This window comes from Penaeus monodon, chromosome 26 (assembly GCF_015228065.2).
Source record: "Penaeus monodon isolate SGIC_2016 chromosome 26, NSTDA_Pmon_1, whole genome shotgun sequence".
NCBI classification, from domain to species: Eukaryota; Metazoa; Arthropoda; class Malacostraca; order Decapoda; family Penaeidae; genus Penaeus; species Penaeus monodon.
In genome coordinates this window covers 24,518,797-24,536,296 of record NC_051411.1, presented here as the reverse complement: position 1 = coordinate 24,536,296, position 17,500 = coordinate 24,518,797, and positions in this window count along the sequence as shown.

The following is a 17,500-nucleotide window of genomic DNA, read 5'->3' as shown; positions in this document are numbered from 1 at the left end:
AAATCTTATTACGAGCGACTCAAAAGAAGAAGAAGAAGAAGAAGAAGAAGAAGAAGAAAACAGATAAGGAATTCTTTTACAGACATCTTTTATGTGAGCTAATCATCGTGTATCATAAATTTCGATGATCAAATTATTATCATTTGGATTCGACATTATCATCCGTTAGATCGTAATCACTGGTATCATTAGCAATGACGTTATCTTCACAATTATCACCATTATCGCTTTCATGATCTGTCAGTGAGTAAGGGCGTGACACATACGTACGTACGTGCAGATTCACACACGCGCGAACATACACTCACACATACCCAAGGAAAGAGAAAGAGAGGGAGAGGCAGATATAGTGCCAGGCAGACAGGCATGCAGACAGATATAGATAGAGAGAGAGAGAGAGAGAGAGAGAGAGAGAGAGAGAGGAGAGAGAGGAGAGAGAGAGAGAGGAGAGAGAGAGAGAGAGAAGAGAGAGAGAGAGGAGAGAGAGGAGAGGAGAGAGGAAGAGACAGAGAAGAGAGGAGAGAGAGAGAGTGAGAGGAGAAGAGAGGGAAGAGTGGGGGGGGGGAGAGAGGGAAAAGAGAGAAGGGGAAGGGGAAAGGGGGGAAGGGGGTAAGGGGGGAAGGGGGAGTGGGAAGGAGGAATATTTATAGTGTTAAGTGTCCGGGAAGCTGTTGGCGTCAGGCCACCGTCAGCCCCTCCCGCCCGCCCACACGCCCACAGACGCCGCCCTCTCTCTACGTCTCTCTCTCTCTCTCTCTCTCTCTCCTTCAATCCCTCCTTCCTTTCACTCCACTCCCTCTCCCTTTTTCTCACACCCTCCTCTCTCTTTCTCTCTTCGTCTCTGGTTTTCATCCCTCTTCCCTCCCTCTACCCCTCCCCCTGTCTCTCTTTAACTAATCTATTCCACCATTATTCAGTCTTTCACCTTTCATCTGTAATCCACTTCGGTCTCTTCCTTGCTTCTAATTTCTTTCCTCACTTCCCTTCCTCATTATCTCACGCTCTCCTCTTCTTGCATCATTTCCCTCCGCCCTCTTCTCTTATTTTTCTCTCTTCTTGCTTTGATATATTCTTCTTTTCTTATAATCTTGTTTTTCGTCTTCTTGTATCGTTCTTCTCCTCCTCTCTTTGTTCTCCTTTTTCTTCCAAGACCTTTCACCCACCCTTTCTTTACTTCTTGCATTCTTTTCATTTCTCTCTTTTATCATTCTCGTCTCTCCCCCTTCTTACATCATACCTCTCTGTCTTTCTTTTTCAGATTACTCCTCTTCCTCATTATCATATATTAACCCTCTATTCTTGTTTCATTCCTCCTTTTCATCTTCATTTATTATCCTCCCGCCTCCCACCTCTTTCCTTTTTGTTACATCATTCCTTCCCGCAGCCACTTTACCCCCCCAAAAAAAAAATCTGCCTTCTCATTGGTCAGTTGACGTGAAATCCAGACCTTATAATTGATAATCAGAAATCTGTGGGTCGAAGCCAATGCCACGGAGCCCCTGAATGAGCGCGACGAATTTCGAAATTTGAAAAAAAAAAAAGAAAATAAAAAATCAGGTTTATTCGTTATCTTCTTTCTGTTCTTATATTATTTCTCATGTTCTTTTTTTGCTACAATTATTTCGTATTCTATGTATATTTTTTTATTTTATTTTATATTATTTCATTTATTATTATCATTTTTTTTTTTTTTACATTTTGGCCAAATTGAGAGAGTGGCGTTTTTTCACGCTCCTCGAGAGATACAAGTTTTCCCGTTACGTTTCATAATCAACGTGACGATTCCTTAAATAAGATTATGCCATGTTGATATTTAGATTTTTTTTCCTTCCTACTGCTCACATACCCTTTGCACTCACGTCATTTTCCACTCTCTTACGTTTTTTATCAGTTATTTTCGCTATTTAAATTTTCCTTTTCCCCTTTTCTTCCCCCAATTTTTGCTTTTAGTTTTTTTTTAAAATTTTTTTTTTTAAAAGAAATACAGAAGTTTAAAATTTTTTTGTTGGGACTTTTTGGGGGGGGAGAGGGGGGGGTTTTAAGGGAGGGATCGGGGTTTGGAACTTTAATAAAAAAGGGCGCAAAAAGGGAAAAAAAATGGTTTTTAATTTTTTTTTTCCCCAAAAACGGAACAAAATTTGGCCCCAAAAAAAAAATTTTAAAAAATTTTGGAAAAAAAGGGTTTTTGAAAAAAAGGGAAAATTTTGGACAAAAAAAAACAAAAAAGGGCCAAAAAAAGAAGAAAAAAGGGAAAGAAAATTTTTAAAAGGGGGCCGGAGGGAACCGGGGGGGGGAATTTCAGGGGGAACAAATGGGGGCAAAAAGGCCCGGGGGGGGGGGGGGGGGGGGAAAAAGGGTGTTTAAAAAGGGGAAAAAAGAGGGTGGCAAAAAAAAGGAAAAAAAAGGAAAAAAAGGGAAAAAAAAATTGGAAAAAAAGGAAAGGAAAAGGAAAAAAGGGAAAAGGAATGAAAAGGGAAAAAAGGATAAAAAGGGCAGGCGGGAAAATTTTGGGGGAAATTTTAAGGGTTTAATGGGAAGGAAAGGGGGGGGAGGGGGAGGGGGAGGGGGAAGGGGAGAAAAGGGGAAGAAGGAAGGAAGGAAGGAAGGAAGAGAGAGGAGAGAGAAAAGGGGAGAGAAGGGACGAGGAGAGAGGAGAGTGGAAAGGGGGAGGGGGAGAAGGGGAAAGGGAAAGGGGGAATTTTAGAGAAGGGAAAGGGAGGGAGGGCCCCGCCCGGAGAGAGGAGGGGAAAAAGGGGGAGAGAGAGTTTGAGAGAGAGAGAGAGAAAAGAGAGAGAGGAGGAGGAAAAGAGAAGAGAAGAGAGAGAGAGAGAGAAGAGAGAGAGACGAGAGGGAGAGAGGAGAGAGAGAGAGAGAGAGGAGATAAAAGGGGAAGAGAGGGAGAAGGAAAAGAGGGGAACAGAGAGAAAACGGAGAGAGAGGAGGGGGAAAAGAGAAGAGGAGAGAGAAGAGACAGAGAGAGAAGAAGAGAGAGCGGGGAGGGGAGAGAGAGGGGAGGGGGAGAGGAAAAGAGAGAGAGAGAGAGAGAGAGAAGTTGTGGAAGGAAGAGAGAGAGAGAGAGAAACAGAAGGGAGAGAGGAGAGAAGGGGAGAGAGAAAAGGGGAGAAGGGGACGAAAAGGGGGAAGAAAAGAGGAAGAGAGAAAGAGGGGGAGAGAGAGAGAGAGAGAGAGAGAGAAGGAGAGGAGAACAGAGAAAGAGAGGGGAAGAGGAGGAGATAGACAAGAGAGAGAGAGAGAAGAGAGAAAAGAGGGGAGAGGGGAGAGAGAGAAAGGGGGAGAGGAAAAGAGAGAGGAGGGAAGAGAGATAGAGAGGGAAAGAGAGAGAGAGAGAGAAAAGACAGAGAGAGGGGAGAGACGAGAGGGGAGAGAGAGAGAGAGGAAAAGAGAGAGAGGGGAAAAGAGAGAAGAGAGAGGAGAGAGAGAGAGAAAAAGAGAGAGATAACAAAGAGAGAAAAGAGAGAAGAGAGAAAAGAGAGAGAGAGAGGAAAAGGGGGAGAGAGAGAGAGAGCCCAGGGGAGAGAGAGAGAGAGAGAGAGAGAAAATGAGAAGAGGGGAGAGAGGGGGAGAGAAGAGGGGACAGAGAGAGAGGAGAAAGAAGAAAAGAGAGAAGTTAGGAGAAGGAGAGGGAGGGAAAAGAGAGGGGAGACAGAGGGGGGGGGGAGAGAGAGAGAAAGGAAGGAGAAAAAGGAAGAGAGAGAGAGAGAGAGAGAGAGAGAGAGAGAGAGAGAGTGGTGGAAGGAAGGGGGTATGGTAGGGAGGAGGAGGAGGAGGAGGAGGAGGAGGAGGAGGAGGAGAAGGTGGAGGAGGAGGAGAGGGAAAAAGAAGGAGAAGGAGAAAGATGGTTGAAAGAGAGTAAGGAAGAAGGCAGGAAAAAGAAGCGGGAAAAAATCCTTTCTGTCTGTCCTACTTTCCTCACTGCCTTTTCCTCTTCTTCCATTTTCAAATTACTCCTCTTCTTAGCTTCCACCCCCCCTTTCCCCGTTTTTCCCCTTTTTTTCACCCCCTTTGGTTCTTTTTCTTCCCCTTTCCCCTCCCTCCCCAAAACTTCATTCCCCCCCCTTTTCACTATCTTCTCCCTTTTCCCCTTTTTTTCCTCCCCCCCTTCTCCCTTTTTCCTTTTTTCCCCCTTCGGCCATTTCCCCCTTTTCCCTTTTTCCCTTCCCCCCCTTTTCCATTACTCCATCTCCTTCCCTTATTCCCCCTTCCCCCTTTCTCCTTTTTTTTTTCTCTTGGGCCGTTTTCCCCCCTTCCCCCCCTTTCCTATTTTTCTTTCCCCATTTTTCCTCCCTTTCCCCCTTTTTTCTCTTCCCGTTTTCTCCTTTTTTTCCCCTTCCCTATTCCCTTTTCCCGTTATTCCTCCCTCATCCTTCTCCCTTTCCTTCTTTCTCTTCGCCGCTTCTCCTTTTTTCCCCCCCCCAATTCCCCCCCCCCAAAGTTTTTTCCCCCTCCCCCCTTCCCCCTTTTTCACGAAAGCCCCAATTTGAGAAGCGGGGCGGGACAGAAAACCCGCCGTCACGTGTGGGCCCTCAAACCGAAGTAAGGGTGAGGTCTTGTGTACGTGTGTGTGGGTGTGTGCATCTGTTTGTGTACGTACGTTTGCGTGATAAAGAGCGGGTGTACTTGTAAGGTCTTCAGTTAGGAGTGAGGGAGGGAGGGAGGGGGAAAGAAAGGGAGAGAGGGAGGGAGAAGGAGGGAGAAGGGAGGGAGAGAGAGAGAAAGGGAAGGAGAGGGAGGGAGAGGGAGGGAGGGAACCCAGCTCTGCAAGGTCAGTAGGTTGGAGTAGACGGCGCCAGGTGACAATAGAAGGTTCGATGACGCTTATAGTGCACTGCATGTAAGTATGGGTTCCCGCGCGCGTGTGTGTGAAATTGAATAAGTTTGCGCGTGATTATATGTATGCTTGCGTGAGTTGTGCTATGCTTGCGTGTGTTTTTTGCTCCTAACTTGTCTTGTACATATGCGTGACTGTCTGCATATCCCCATGTAAAGTAACTGCATGTTCCCGTGACTACATGGATAAATGTATACATGTCCATAAGCCTTAGCAAAACACACAAATACCATCGTACCCGAAAGTTACATGCGACACCCACATTCACATAGGCCTATCTCTCACAGAATAGAAAATGAATAAACAGACAATAAACGAATGAATCAATGAATAAACAAATAAATTAGGAATAGCAATCTGCCTATTCACTAAAATCCAATATAATTTCTTTTTAGCAACTGTGTCATCGCCTCTCTTTCCCTTCCCTCGTGCTTGATGGGGGGGGGGGGCGCCAATGGTACTATCTGAGGCCATTTTCAGAAACCGATGTCCGTTGTGGCAGGGTCAGATTGTCAAAAATGTTTGTAATACCAACAATAATAAGGATGATGATGATGATGATAACAACAGCAACAATAATAATCATAATCATAATAATAACAATAACAATAACAACAACAACAACAACAACAAAATAATAACAATAATAATAATAATAATAATAATAATAATAATAATAATAATAATAATAATAATAATAATAATGATAATAATAATAAAAAGCAATAACGATAATAGAATAATGATGATTACAACAACAACAATAATAGTAATGATGATGATGATGATGATGATGATGGTGACCATAATGATAATTAAACAATAATAATAAAAGGTTATAATAATAATGATAAAAATACTGATTATAACACTAAAAGTAGTGGATACTTATCATTACCCTGTCATTACTCAAGTAGTACACGATATACGAACACAATTACAAATTATGTAAATTGGCTGTAATAATAAAACCCATAAATACTTTTTTCCATATGAATTAACCATATGTCCTGCTTTCAAGAACTGAGGCAGCTAACACGCATATTTCGATCCTGTATGCTCCCCTTCCTTCCATTCAATATACACCATTTATAAACATCATAATTTCAGTCTTTTTTTTTTTACAGTAAAACGACATGAATTTGTTAACATGAAATATATTGATTTTAGTTAATCATAGAACTAGGTAATGTAAATAGAGCAAGATAATATCGATTCGGGTTTAGCAAATCTGTAGGGTTAAAATGGAATTGAGTTTATGCTATCCACGGGGTTAATGTTAAATCGATTTCATATTACAGGGAGGTCATTTGAAAATTGGAGCAGGGGGCAGATTTAAGTGTTTGCACTGGTATTTGTGTCATCGTTATTCTTATGGATTTTCATATCGTGGTCTAGTATGTCTGTGGTAATAACACACACACACACACACAGACTCACGCAAACACACATGCAGAGACTCATAATACATACACACACACACACACACACATACACACACACACACACACACACACACACACACACACACACACACACACACACCACACACAACACACTACACACTATATATATATATATATATATATATATATATATATATATATATATATATATATATATATATATATATATATATGACAAATAGAAAAATTTCTACAAAATAAAATCTAGAAAAAATATGGCAAAAATAATCAAGGGATTTAGCAATCTTGGGGAAAAATTTCAAACGTTTTTCTACGATATCCTGGATTATTTTTCCCAAGATTGCTAAATCCCCGGATTTTTTTCTATATATTTTTTTTCCTGTCGACATTTTTTTTGTTTTTAATTCTTTAAATATTTGCCGGTGGTGGCGTTGGTGATAAAGATGATGATGGCGATTATGATGATGATGATGATGATGATGATGATGATGATGATGATGATGATAAAAATGAAAATGAAAATGAAAATGAAACTGAAACTGAAAATGAAAGTGATAATGACAATGACAATGATATGACGACGATGACGATTTTGATACTGATATCCATAACAATGATAATGTAAATCACATTAAAAATATACCACAGTTATAACAACAACAACGATAATAACCACATCATTCACCCCCCCCCTCCTTATCCTCCCTCATCCAAGAAATCATTATCTTTCTCCGAATATTAACCTCGAGTATCATTATCTTGCCCCAATTAACACAAAAGCCTTAAAATGCCCCGAAATTACCTCACAAAAGCCAAGCCAGTGATATCTATAGCGTTTCAACAGCGTCACAAAATAGTATGCAAGTGAATGATTGCAATGGCTAAGACCCTTTTCTTCTTGCAATTGCTAAGACTTTCTTCCTTGCAACTGCTGAGATATTTATCCTCTTTGCTGGTTTGTCAGTTCACTTAACTTCTCGGAAATTTGGCGTTTCGGACATTCCGCAGAACACGCGCTGCTATTGATGTAAAAAAGCGAATTTGGTTGAACTTTGGTTGAGTTAAGGATTTCGCCGTCTCCCTGTTCTTGGTATTTGTCATTTTCTATTTCGTCTCTTTTATTTCTCGCGCTTTTATATCGGTCCCATTCGCCCACTCTTTCGCTCTTTTTAATCTTCCTCTCTTTCTTTCACTCTTTGTCTCTCTTTCAGACACACACGTGTAGTGTGTGTGTGTGTGTGTGTGTGTGTGTGTGTGTGTGTGTGTGTGTGTGTGTGTGTGTGTGTGTGTGTGTGTGTGTGTGTGTGTCTTCTCTCTCTCTCTCTCTCTCTCTCTCTCTCCTCTCTCTCTCTCTCTCTCTCTCTCTCTCTCTCTCTCTCTCTATCTATCTATCTATCTATCTATCTATCTATCTATCTCTGTGTCTCTATCTATCTATCACAATCTATCCGTTTCCTCCCTATGTCTCCATTCCTAAGCACACATTGCCGCCTCTGTCCCATTCACAGCTGTTGTACTAATTATCGATTCTAAGAACCTATATTTAGCGTTCGGGGCAAGGTAGTGCGAGCCTAGTGTAACCTGCACACACACACACACGCACACACACACACACACACAGACACAACACACACACACACACACACACACACACACACACACACACACACACACACACACACACACACACACACACACACACACACACACACACACACGAACAAACAATACTGGCACACTGAACGCTACAGTCACCAATATCATAGCTCTGAGAACAGTATTTTTGCCTCGAGAGTTTTGTTCAATTTGCTTCTTTACAGAGGTTCATGTGTTTGGAATGTGTTGTTGGAGTCTTTGAATATTGTTATCATGAATGTTCGTATGAAAATTATCATCACTGTTATTATTATCTTTCTTGTCATCATTATTATCTGGATTAGTATTATTTTATTATTATCATTATTATTATTATTATCATTATTATTATTACTATCATTATTATCATTATTATCGTTATGATTATCATTATTATTATTGTCATTACTTTTCTTCCTTTTTTTCTTATTATTATATTCATTATCATCATGTTTACTACTACTATTACCATGGTTACCATTATTATCGTTATCCTAACCATTACAATTATTAAGTAAAAGTTGACTTAATCTACTTAAGAATGTTTATCTGCATTATTTGAGGTAACCTGACGTAACTCAAGATGTGTGTCGTCACCCCATTTTTTCTAAACAAATTATGATCCTGTTTACGCATCAACGCTATACACGTGAATCATGCTATTACAGTAGGATCTTGTTTTACACTCTCTCTCCGCTGTATATTTGCTGTATTTGTTTCCGTATTTGCTGAATTTGTCTCCATATTTGCTGTATTTGTTTCCGTGTTGAGGTGCGTTACCGATTTTTCCACCTTTATGCGCAATGAACTTCGTCTGGACTGACTCTTCTTTGCATCGAGGACTTTGCTTACGGAGCCGATTGCTGTTTACTGAAGCCAGTCTGTTTACACTGCGGGCACGAGCCACTAGGGGTAGGGGTGTGAGAGTGGAGGGGGGAGGGGCTGGTGGTATGGGCGCTCTTACCTGTGCTTTCTCGCTCTCTTCCGTCTCTCTTTCTGGCCTTTTCTTTTCTTTTCTCTTACTCCCTCCTTCTCTCTCTTCCTCCCTCCTTCTCACTCTCTCTGTCCCTCTCTTTCTCTTTATCTTTTTTTTCGGTTCACTCAATCGCCTGCTTCATCTTTTACGTCTTTGTTCGAAATTGTCTTTCCTCTTTTCGTCTTCTTTTATCTTGCGTTGGATATCTCTACGTTTTGTCTTTATTATTATCATTTTTATCTTTATGTCACTCTGTTTTTATCTTTACCTTTCCCTCATCTTCCTTAGCTTCGTTGCTCCTGTTTCTACTCCCTCTAATACTCCTGCTCTTTCTGTTCCGCCTCCCCAATTTTTTCTCCTCTTCATCATCTTCCTCCTTCTTCTCATTATCTTTCTCCTGCTCTTCATCTTCTTCCCCCTCCTGCTTCTATTTTTTTCTCCTCCTCCCCTCCCAGCCACTCCTAAGGTGACGTCACCCTTGCCTTCGTCCACCTTCTCACTCCACGCTCCGCCCCCCTTCCTCCCCCACCACCTTCACCTTCCCCTTCCTCCTCCTCTCCTCTCTCTTTCCCTCCTTCTGCCCTCGTCTCTCTTCCACTTCCTTCACCTCCTTCCCCCTCCACCCTCATCTCCCTTTCCCTCCTCACTCGCCTCCTTTCTCATCCACCTCTCTCTTTTCTCCACCTCCACCTTCGTCTCCGTTCCCCTACTCCCTCACCTCCTTCCCCCTCCACCCTCTCTCTCTCCTCCCCTTCCTCCTCTATCTCCTCCTCCTCTTCCTCTACCTCCCCCCCCCACCCGCCGCCCTTATCCTCTAAAAATGGAGGTAATTCCCAGTCGGCGGCCCTCATCGCCCTAGCATTCCGCTCCTCGCTCGCCCGCTAGCCGCAGCGTCTCCTTCTCGCCGACTTATTATTAGATTTCCATTGCCTAAGCTTACAGTATGCGGGCGGACGGGGCGGCGGAGGCTCCTCGTCTCCTCTCGCTCGCGCGCTTTGATATTTCCTTTCGAAGGAGGGAAGGGGAAGGAGGAAGGGGGAAGGAAGGGGGAGAAGTGGTAGGAGTTCCGAGAGAGAGAGATGAGGCAGGAGAGGAGGGGGGGAAGAAGCAGAGGAATGGAAAGAGAAGAAAAGGAGACAAGGAAGAGACGAGAGGTGGAGGAAGAGAAGCAGAAGATACGAGGAAACAAAAGAGGCAAAGGAGTAAAGAAGAGGCGAAGACTAGCCGAAGAAGAGGCGGAAAAAGGCGAAGGAGGCGAAGAAGGAAAACAAGGGAGCGAAGGAAACGAAGTAAAATAAGGGCCGTCTCGCTTTCATCTCCTGTGGATGTTCTGGCTCTCGATGACTTTCCGGGTTCGTTGAAGCGCCTCTGGATTCGGCGAGCGACGACGAACGACCGGCCGGGCGGGTCGTTCGAAGGCGGGAGGTGTGTGTGTCCTGGAAGTGGAGACAAGTGGACTTTCGGGGGAAGTGCCCGTAATTCCTTCCCCCTTTCTCTCTCTCTTTTCCTATTCTATCTCCTTCTCTGATGGTGTTTCGGTCTGATTGTAACTCTCTCTCTCCCTCTCTCTTCTCTCTCTCTCTCTCTCTCTCTCTCTCTCTCTCTCTCTCTTCCTTCCTCCCCCTTTCCCAATGATTCGTCCGTGCGGAATGACCACGAATGTATCTTCGATCACCAGAATAAAACTCTCCCAATGTAACAGTCTCCACCCTCTCTCCCTTTCGCTGTCTATCTGTCATCTCTCTCTCTCTCTCTCTCGCTCTCTCTTTCTCTCTCTCTCTCTCACCCCCTCTCTCTCATCTCTCTCTCTCTCTCTCTCTCTCTCTCTCTCTCTCTCTCTCTCTCTCTCTCTCTCTCTCTCTCTCACATGTACACAGGTCTACCCTCCCCCATCCCCTCCCTCCTCCGCCGCCCGGACGTGCAGCGCTGCCACGACGTACGACACATGTTGCCCTTGCAATATTCACCGTCGCCGTCTGTGTTCCGTTCCACTTAGCGGATCGACGACGAGGTTGTGTCGCTCGCTCGTTCGCACTCTTACTCGCCCCCTCTTTCTTTTCCTCTTTCATTCTCTAGCTATAACTTCCCCGAGTAGGACATTACGCTGACCTGCACGATATGGCGACGTTAGTTCCCAGTTTTTACGGAGTTACTATGCCGTTTCTCGCTCTCCAGTTCCTATTCCTCCTTCTGTCTTTTTTTTCTTCCCTAAATTGAACACGTTTCCTTTTGAACAGGTAAAGTGTAAAAATAGTCGCGCTGAACTCAACAAAGAGGGTAAGAGACTGGCGTGTATGGTTGTTTTCGGATCCTCGTAAACATTAAAGGGACTTGAGAAGACGGGCGCAACTTTGGGATGGCTTAAATATACTCTTTGACGAAATCTCTTTTTTTATCTTTAATTAAAGTCTTTCGCAATACCTGCGACGGGAACCTTGAAAACATGAAGAAACATAGCAAAACCCGAAGGTCATTTTGCAACATGCCATATATATGTAACGATAAAAAATACGTGTGGAGAAATAAAACGGAAAGAAAAAGCGACCGCCGCAATTGTTGACATTTCAAGAAACGGCGGGAAGTTGCCCGCGATGACGTCATCATCCGGGGGTGACTCACACGCCGTGCATAAGAAAAAGACAAAAAAAGAACGCACCTCAACGCCACGCTTCGCCGGCTTCTAGTTATGTCTTATCTCACGGACAGATCCTTCAGCATCTCCCGTTTAAACAAATCAAAACGTGAAAAGGGGTGACGAGCTTTAAAAAAAGGGGGCGTGTCCTCTCTCTCGAAATGACAAAATCTTCCTATAGTTGCCCCTACAAAATGAGAGGTTGTTTCCCCGATTATAGGTAAAGAGAGAAGGAGAGTGTGGGAAGAAAGAGAGAAAGAGAGTGTGAGAGAAAGTAAAAATCCCGTAGAGAGAGGGGGAGAAAAGTCCTGTTGTTAAGTAGACGTAAGGATCCGATAATAAAATAAAGTTCTGCCATGACAGTCCGTCGAGCTGGGAGATTAGGGCGATGCTGCTCGGCCGGGATTTACGCTGTGAATGAGCTGCGGGATTTATTCTATGAATGAAAGGGAGGTATTTAGTCTATGAATAAAGTATATTTAGTATGCGATTTTCCGATTTTTCTTTGTATGGAGAAAATTGATTTTTCCCCTGTGAATGAATTTCGTATGAATGATTTGTGGGCAGAGAGAGAGACAGGGAGAGAGAGAGAGAGAGAGAGAGAGAGGAGAGAGAGAGAGAGAGGAGAAGATACAAAGAAGAGGAGAGAGAAGAGAGAGAGAGAGAGAGAGAGAGAGGAGAGAGAGAGAGAGAGAGATAGAGAGAGAGAGAGAGAGAGAGAGAGAGAGAGAGAGAGAGAGAGAGAGAGAGAATAAAGATAAATTGAGGTATTAAATTCATTTCATGGCACCTTAACCCATTTTATTGCATTGGGGGCGTAGGGACTTTACGCAACTTTTTTTTTTTTTTTAATCTCTCTCCTTTTTCTGTCTCTAGTTGTCTGTCGGCTCATCTTTCCATCCCTCCCTCCGTCCGTCTCCCCCCCCTCTCTCTCCCTCTCTCTCTCTCTCTCTCTCTCTCTCTCTCTCTCTCTCTCTCTCTCTCTCTCTCTCTCTCTCTCTCAAAGACCTCCAGTGAGCCGTGTCATCTGATACTAAAATGATGGACCCAAGAACGCGGCTTTGCTCCTCCCTGCCTACTGCTATCGCTTCTGTGTTTTTTATAGCTATTGTTTATTGCCACAACAAAAGATCAATGGCGGGAGGACAGAGAGAGAGAGAGAGAGAGAGAGAGAGAGAGAGAGAGAGAGAGAGAGAGAGAGAGAGAGAGAGAGAGAGAGAGAGAGAGAGAGAGAGAGAGAGAGAGAGAAGAGAGAGGAGAGAGAAGAGAGAGCGGAGAGGAGAAGAGAGAGAAGACGGTTGCGGGGGAGGGCTTGTTCTTTTTGTTTTCTTGTTTCTCAAGTCCACGATGAGGAGAAGCAACAGGAGTTCTCAGGATCTTAAAAACGGAATATTATCGATTACGCAACTATTGCTTCTTGGAGTTCTCCTCACTCTCCTGCTCCCCCCCCCCTCCTCGGCCTCTCCTTCGTTTTCTTCTCCTTTCTCCTTTCCTTGCCTTCATTTCTCTCCTTTCTCCCCGTCTCTTCTCTTCCTCGCCCTTTCCATCTTCTCACCCTGTCCTCCTCTTCTCCACTTCCCCCTCCTCATCCTTCAAATACCTCTTCCTCCTCCTCTTCCTCCTCCTCCTCCTACTCTTCATCCATCTTCCTAATCCTCCTCCTCCTCCTCTTCTTCCACCTCCTCCTCCTACCTAATCCTCCTCCTCCCTTCTTCCCACCCTCCTTTCTCCTCCCTTCGTCTCCCTCCCTTCATTTCCCTCCCTTCCCCCTCCTCTCCCAACCTCATCTCCCGCCCACCCAGAGATGCTCCGCCTTGTCTCGAAGCGAGGGAAGCTGCGGAGCGGAAATGGGAGAGGAATTTTCATCTTGTTTATCTTTGAGGATAGTTTACCTTACATTTTTCTTCCTTGTACCTCTCTCGTTTTATTATCTTTTTTTTTTTGGCGATGATGGAAATTGTGTTCGACATTTCCATTTTTTTTTTTTCAATTATATTAGTTGATGTCCTTTGCATTCCATTCCTCCAGTACTCTTTGCAGTAAACTTCCTTTATTTGTCATAATATAATCGTCATTGCCGTTCTTATAATCATCATTATCATTACCAACATTATCGTTATTAATATAAGTATCATCACCAGCAACATCATTATTATTATTACTGTTATCAACATCATCATAACCAACGTTAATTAACATTATCATCTCTACTACCATTACTAAAATCAAAATTATTAATTTCTCAAGACCCCCTTTCATCAGGGGCTCTAGAAGAAAACGGGACAACATTGTTTACCTTAAAATCTGTAACAACATTTCCAGCGCTTTAGAAAGAGGAGTGATGAGACAACGAATGATTTTAATGATCGAGGGGAGTAGATGTATACACACACACGCACATACACATACGCAGATATATGTGCATTTACAAATACGTTCACTTGCACGCACATATGTAAATGAAAATACACACAAGAGACATATGTAGGTACATACATTCACATAGACGCTCTTGTACATGAACAAATATGCACATACAAGTAAACAGTCATACGAACACACAAATAAACATTCATGTAAACACATTCATATACATAAACACATGCATGTAAACAATGACACATGCACACACGTATACGCATATACATATGCATGGAAATACTCACACACACACACACACACACACACATTCCACAAACTCACAAGCTCACATACACACGTACGCATATAAACACATACGCACACACGTAAATACACATACGCACAAACTCACATACACACATTTACACATACGCTCATACACACATACGCACATACACAAATACACATACGCATTTACACCTACCCACATACGCACATACACTAATTTACACCCACGCACATACACTCATTTACACCCACGCACATACACTCATTTACACCTACGCACATACGCACATACACTCATTTACACCTACGCACATAACACATACGCACCTACGCCCCCATCGCCGGCGAGTAAGCAATTGCAGCTGAGGTTGAGTAAGCGAAGGCGGTGAGTCACAGGTCAGCGAGTTTACTGGGAGTGGAAAGAAGGGGGAGGGGGGATGGTGGGGGTGAGGGGGTGTGGGGGTGTGGGGGTGAGAGGGTGTGGGGGTGTGGGGGTGTTGGTGGGGGTAAGGGCAGGGGGGAGATTTAGGGCGCGGCGTCGAGGTCATCAAGCAGATAGATAGCTAAACTCCGAGAGACACAAGTCGTGCCTTCAGTGGGTATCTTTCTTTCTTTCTCTTTTTATCTCTCTTGTCTCTCTCTCTCTCTCTCTCTCTCTCTCTCTCTCTCTATTTATCTATCTATCTATCTACCTATCTATCTACATCTCATCCTCTCTCTCATTCTCTCTTTCTTTCCTTTTTTTTTCTTTTTTTCTCCCTTTCTTTCTCTCTCTTTCTTTCTCTTTCTCTCCCCTTACTCTTTCTCTCAGTCTTTTTTCCGTTCTCTCTCACTCTGTGTCTGCTTCTGTTTCTCTTTTCCCTTCTCTCTCTGTGCTTGTATTAATTCTATTCCGCTTTGCAGCCGCTTTCATTTGCGTCTTCTTGTTCCTCTCCTTTTTTCTCCTTTTGATACCAGAAAAGAAAAAAAGGGAAGAGAAGCAGGGGAGAAAAAGAAGAAGAGAATGAATGAGGGAAAGAAGGACACAGAGGAGGACCACCAGGACACACTTCTCTAGGCATTCAACAGGTCCGGCTTCCCCTTCCCCTTCCCCTTCTCCTCCCAGTCCCTTCTCGCGCCTCTTTCTCTTCTTTCTTACTCCCCCTTCCCCTTCTCTTACCCTAACCCCTCTCCCACTTCCCCTTTCATACTCCCTTCTCCCACCCTTTCTCTTCCCCTCCAACTTCCCTACTCCTCTCCCCACTCCTACCTTCCCCTCCCTCCTCCTCTCTTACCCCTTCTCCCTTCCTCCATCCCCCCCTCCACCCCCAAGCACCTGCCCTACAGGTTCCGCCTCCCCTGTGAAAATATCTCCGGCTAAATTAACAGGTGTTTTCTCGCCTCCTTTATTTTAATGAATCCGCGATGTGGAGGGAGAGAGAGAGGTAAACACGGGGTCACGAAAAGACGGAATGAAAGCAAAGTGAGTAATTTAGGGGAAAAGGAGGAAAAATAAATGCGAAGGGGAGGGGGATAAGGTAAACACGGTGAATCGAGGTAATGATCGTAATATGCTGTGCGACGAATGCCAATAAAAAGGATGATGAGAATATGAAGAATGATAGAAAAGACTAGGAAAAGAGAGAAGGGTATCAAATACATGGAGGACGAAGACGACCGACGATAAATAACAAGCAAAGTGCAGAAACACCCGCATTGACAGCCTATTAACGCCTCGATAGAAAGCCTTTCAAAATAAAGAACAAAACAAAAATAAATGCGATGGATAGAAACAAAATTAATTTAGATAAGAAAGTGGAGAATTTGAGGGGTGGTTAAACCCGGGGCAAAAAGGGTGTAAATAATTGTAAAATGAATATATTGATGAATTAACAAAAAAAATATATAAACATGACTGATCTTTCAAGGCAGACAGAGAAGAAAATATACAAATATAGGAGAGAGAGATAGAGAGTCTTTAAAAAAATCCAAACATCCTTCAAGTTTGGCGTTCGAGTGTGACATCTCTTAAACGCGGACGTGAACGTACATAATACCCAGACATGACGTCACCTTTAAGGTCATTAGGAAAGGGGCCCGGCAGGGAGGAGGGGGAAGGGGGGAGGGGAGGGGAGTTGGGGTAGGGAAGGAAGGGTTGAGTCAGCGCCAGTTGCTACCCACTATTTCGCCACTTTCTCTCTCTCTCTCTCTTTCTCTCTCTCTCTCTCTCTCTCTCTCTCTCTCTCTCTCTCTGTTTCATCTCTTGGTTCTTTTCTCATTATATTTCATTGTTTTTTGTTTCATTTGTATGTCTGCTGTTTCCGTTCTCCCCTCGCTTCACATTTTCTTTGCTGTTGTTTTTGTTTTTTGTTTTGTTGTTGTTACGTTACCGCATATCCTTTTCCCTTTGTTTTGAGCTTTGTTCATTTTCATCACCTATACCTGCCTATATTTTCTTTCTCTGTGATTCCTTCCTTCCTTTATTTTCTTTCCCTCTCTTATCTGTTCTCTCTCCCTCGCATGATCTATCTCTTCTACTCTTACCTCCTTATCTACATTCCTCTCGTATTCCCTTGGTGCCTCCTTCGTCCCCTCTTCATATCTCTCCTCTCCTTCAGCTGCATTATCTACTTTTATCTGCTCTTCTACCCTGTCCTCCTTCTCGCTCTTATCTCCTCTCATTCATCTCTCTACACACCTTCTCCACCATCCTTCTTTTCACACACCCGTTCCTTCTGCAATTTCTTTTTCCTTTTCCTGTTCCTTCTTCACTTCCCTCCCCACTTCCTAATCATATTCTTTCTTCTTCTTTTAATCCTTTCTCTTCCATGACCCCCCCCCCTTCATCACAGCTATCTCTGACTCACTCTGCGTATGACCTTCGACCTCTGAACCCCCCCCTTCCCCCCCGACCGGAACCCGCTACGACATTATCTCACAGTCGGGAGATAAGTAGGATGCAGGAGCCATGGCCCCCCCTCCCCTCGTGGTAGGAGATGGTGGAGCACAGATATAAGGTTAATTACTGAATGAGGAAAGGAGAGAGGGTGGGAGAGAAGGAGAGGGTAGGAAAATGAGAGAGGAAGGGAGGGAATGAGAGTAAGGAGAGAGAGAGAGAGAGAGAGAGAGAGAGAGAGAGAGAGAGAGAGAGAGAGAGAGAGAGAGAGAGAGATTGATACATAAGATAGATAGATATATAGGTGGAAGAGAAAGAAGGAGGAGAGAAAGAGGAAAGCTGCAGCGGTCATTCCACAACACTGACGTCACCCAAGCGCGCAAAAAGTCACCCTACCTACCGATGCCACACGTATTTCCACACGAACTACGTCCCGCACCCTAAAATGACATCAGCT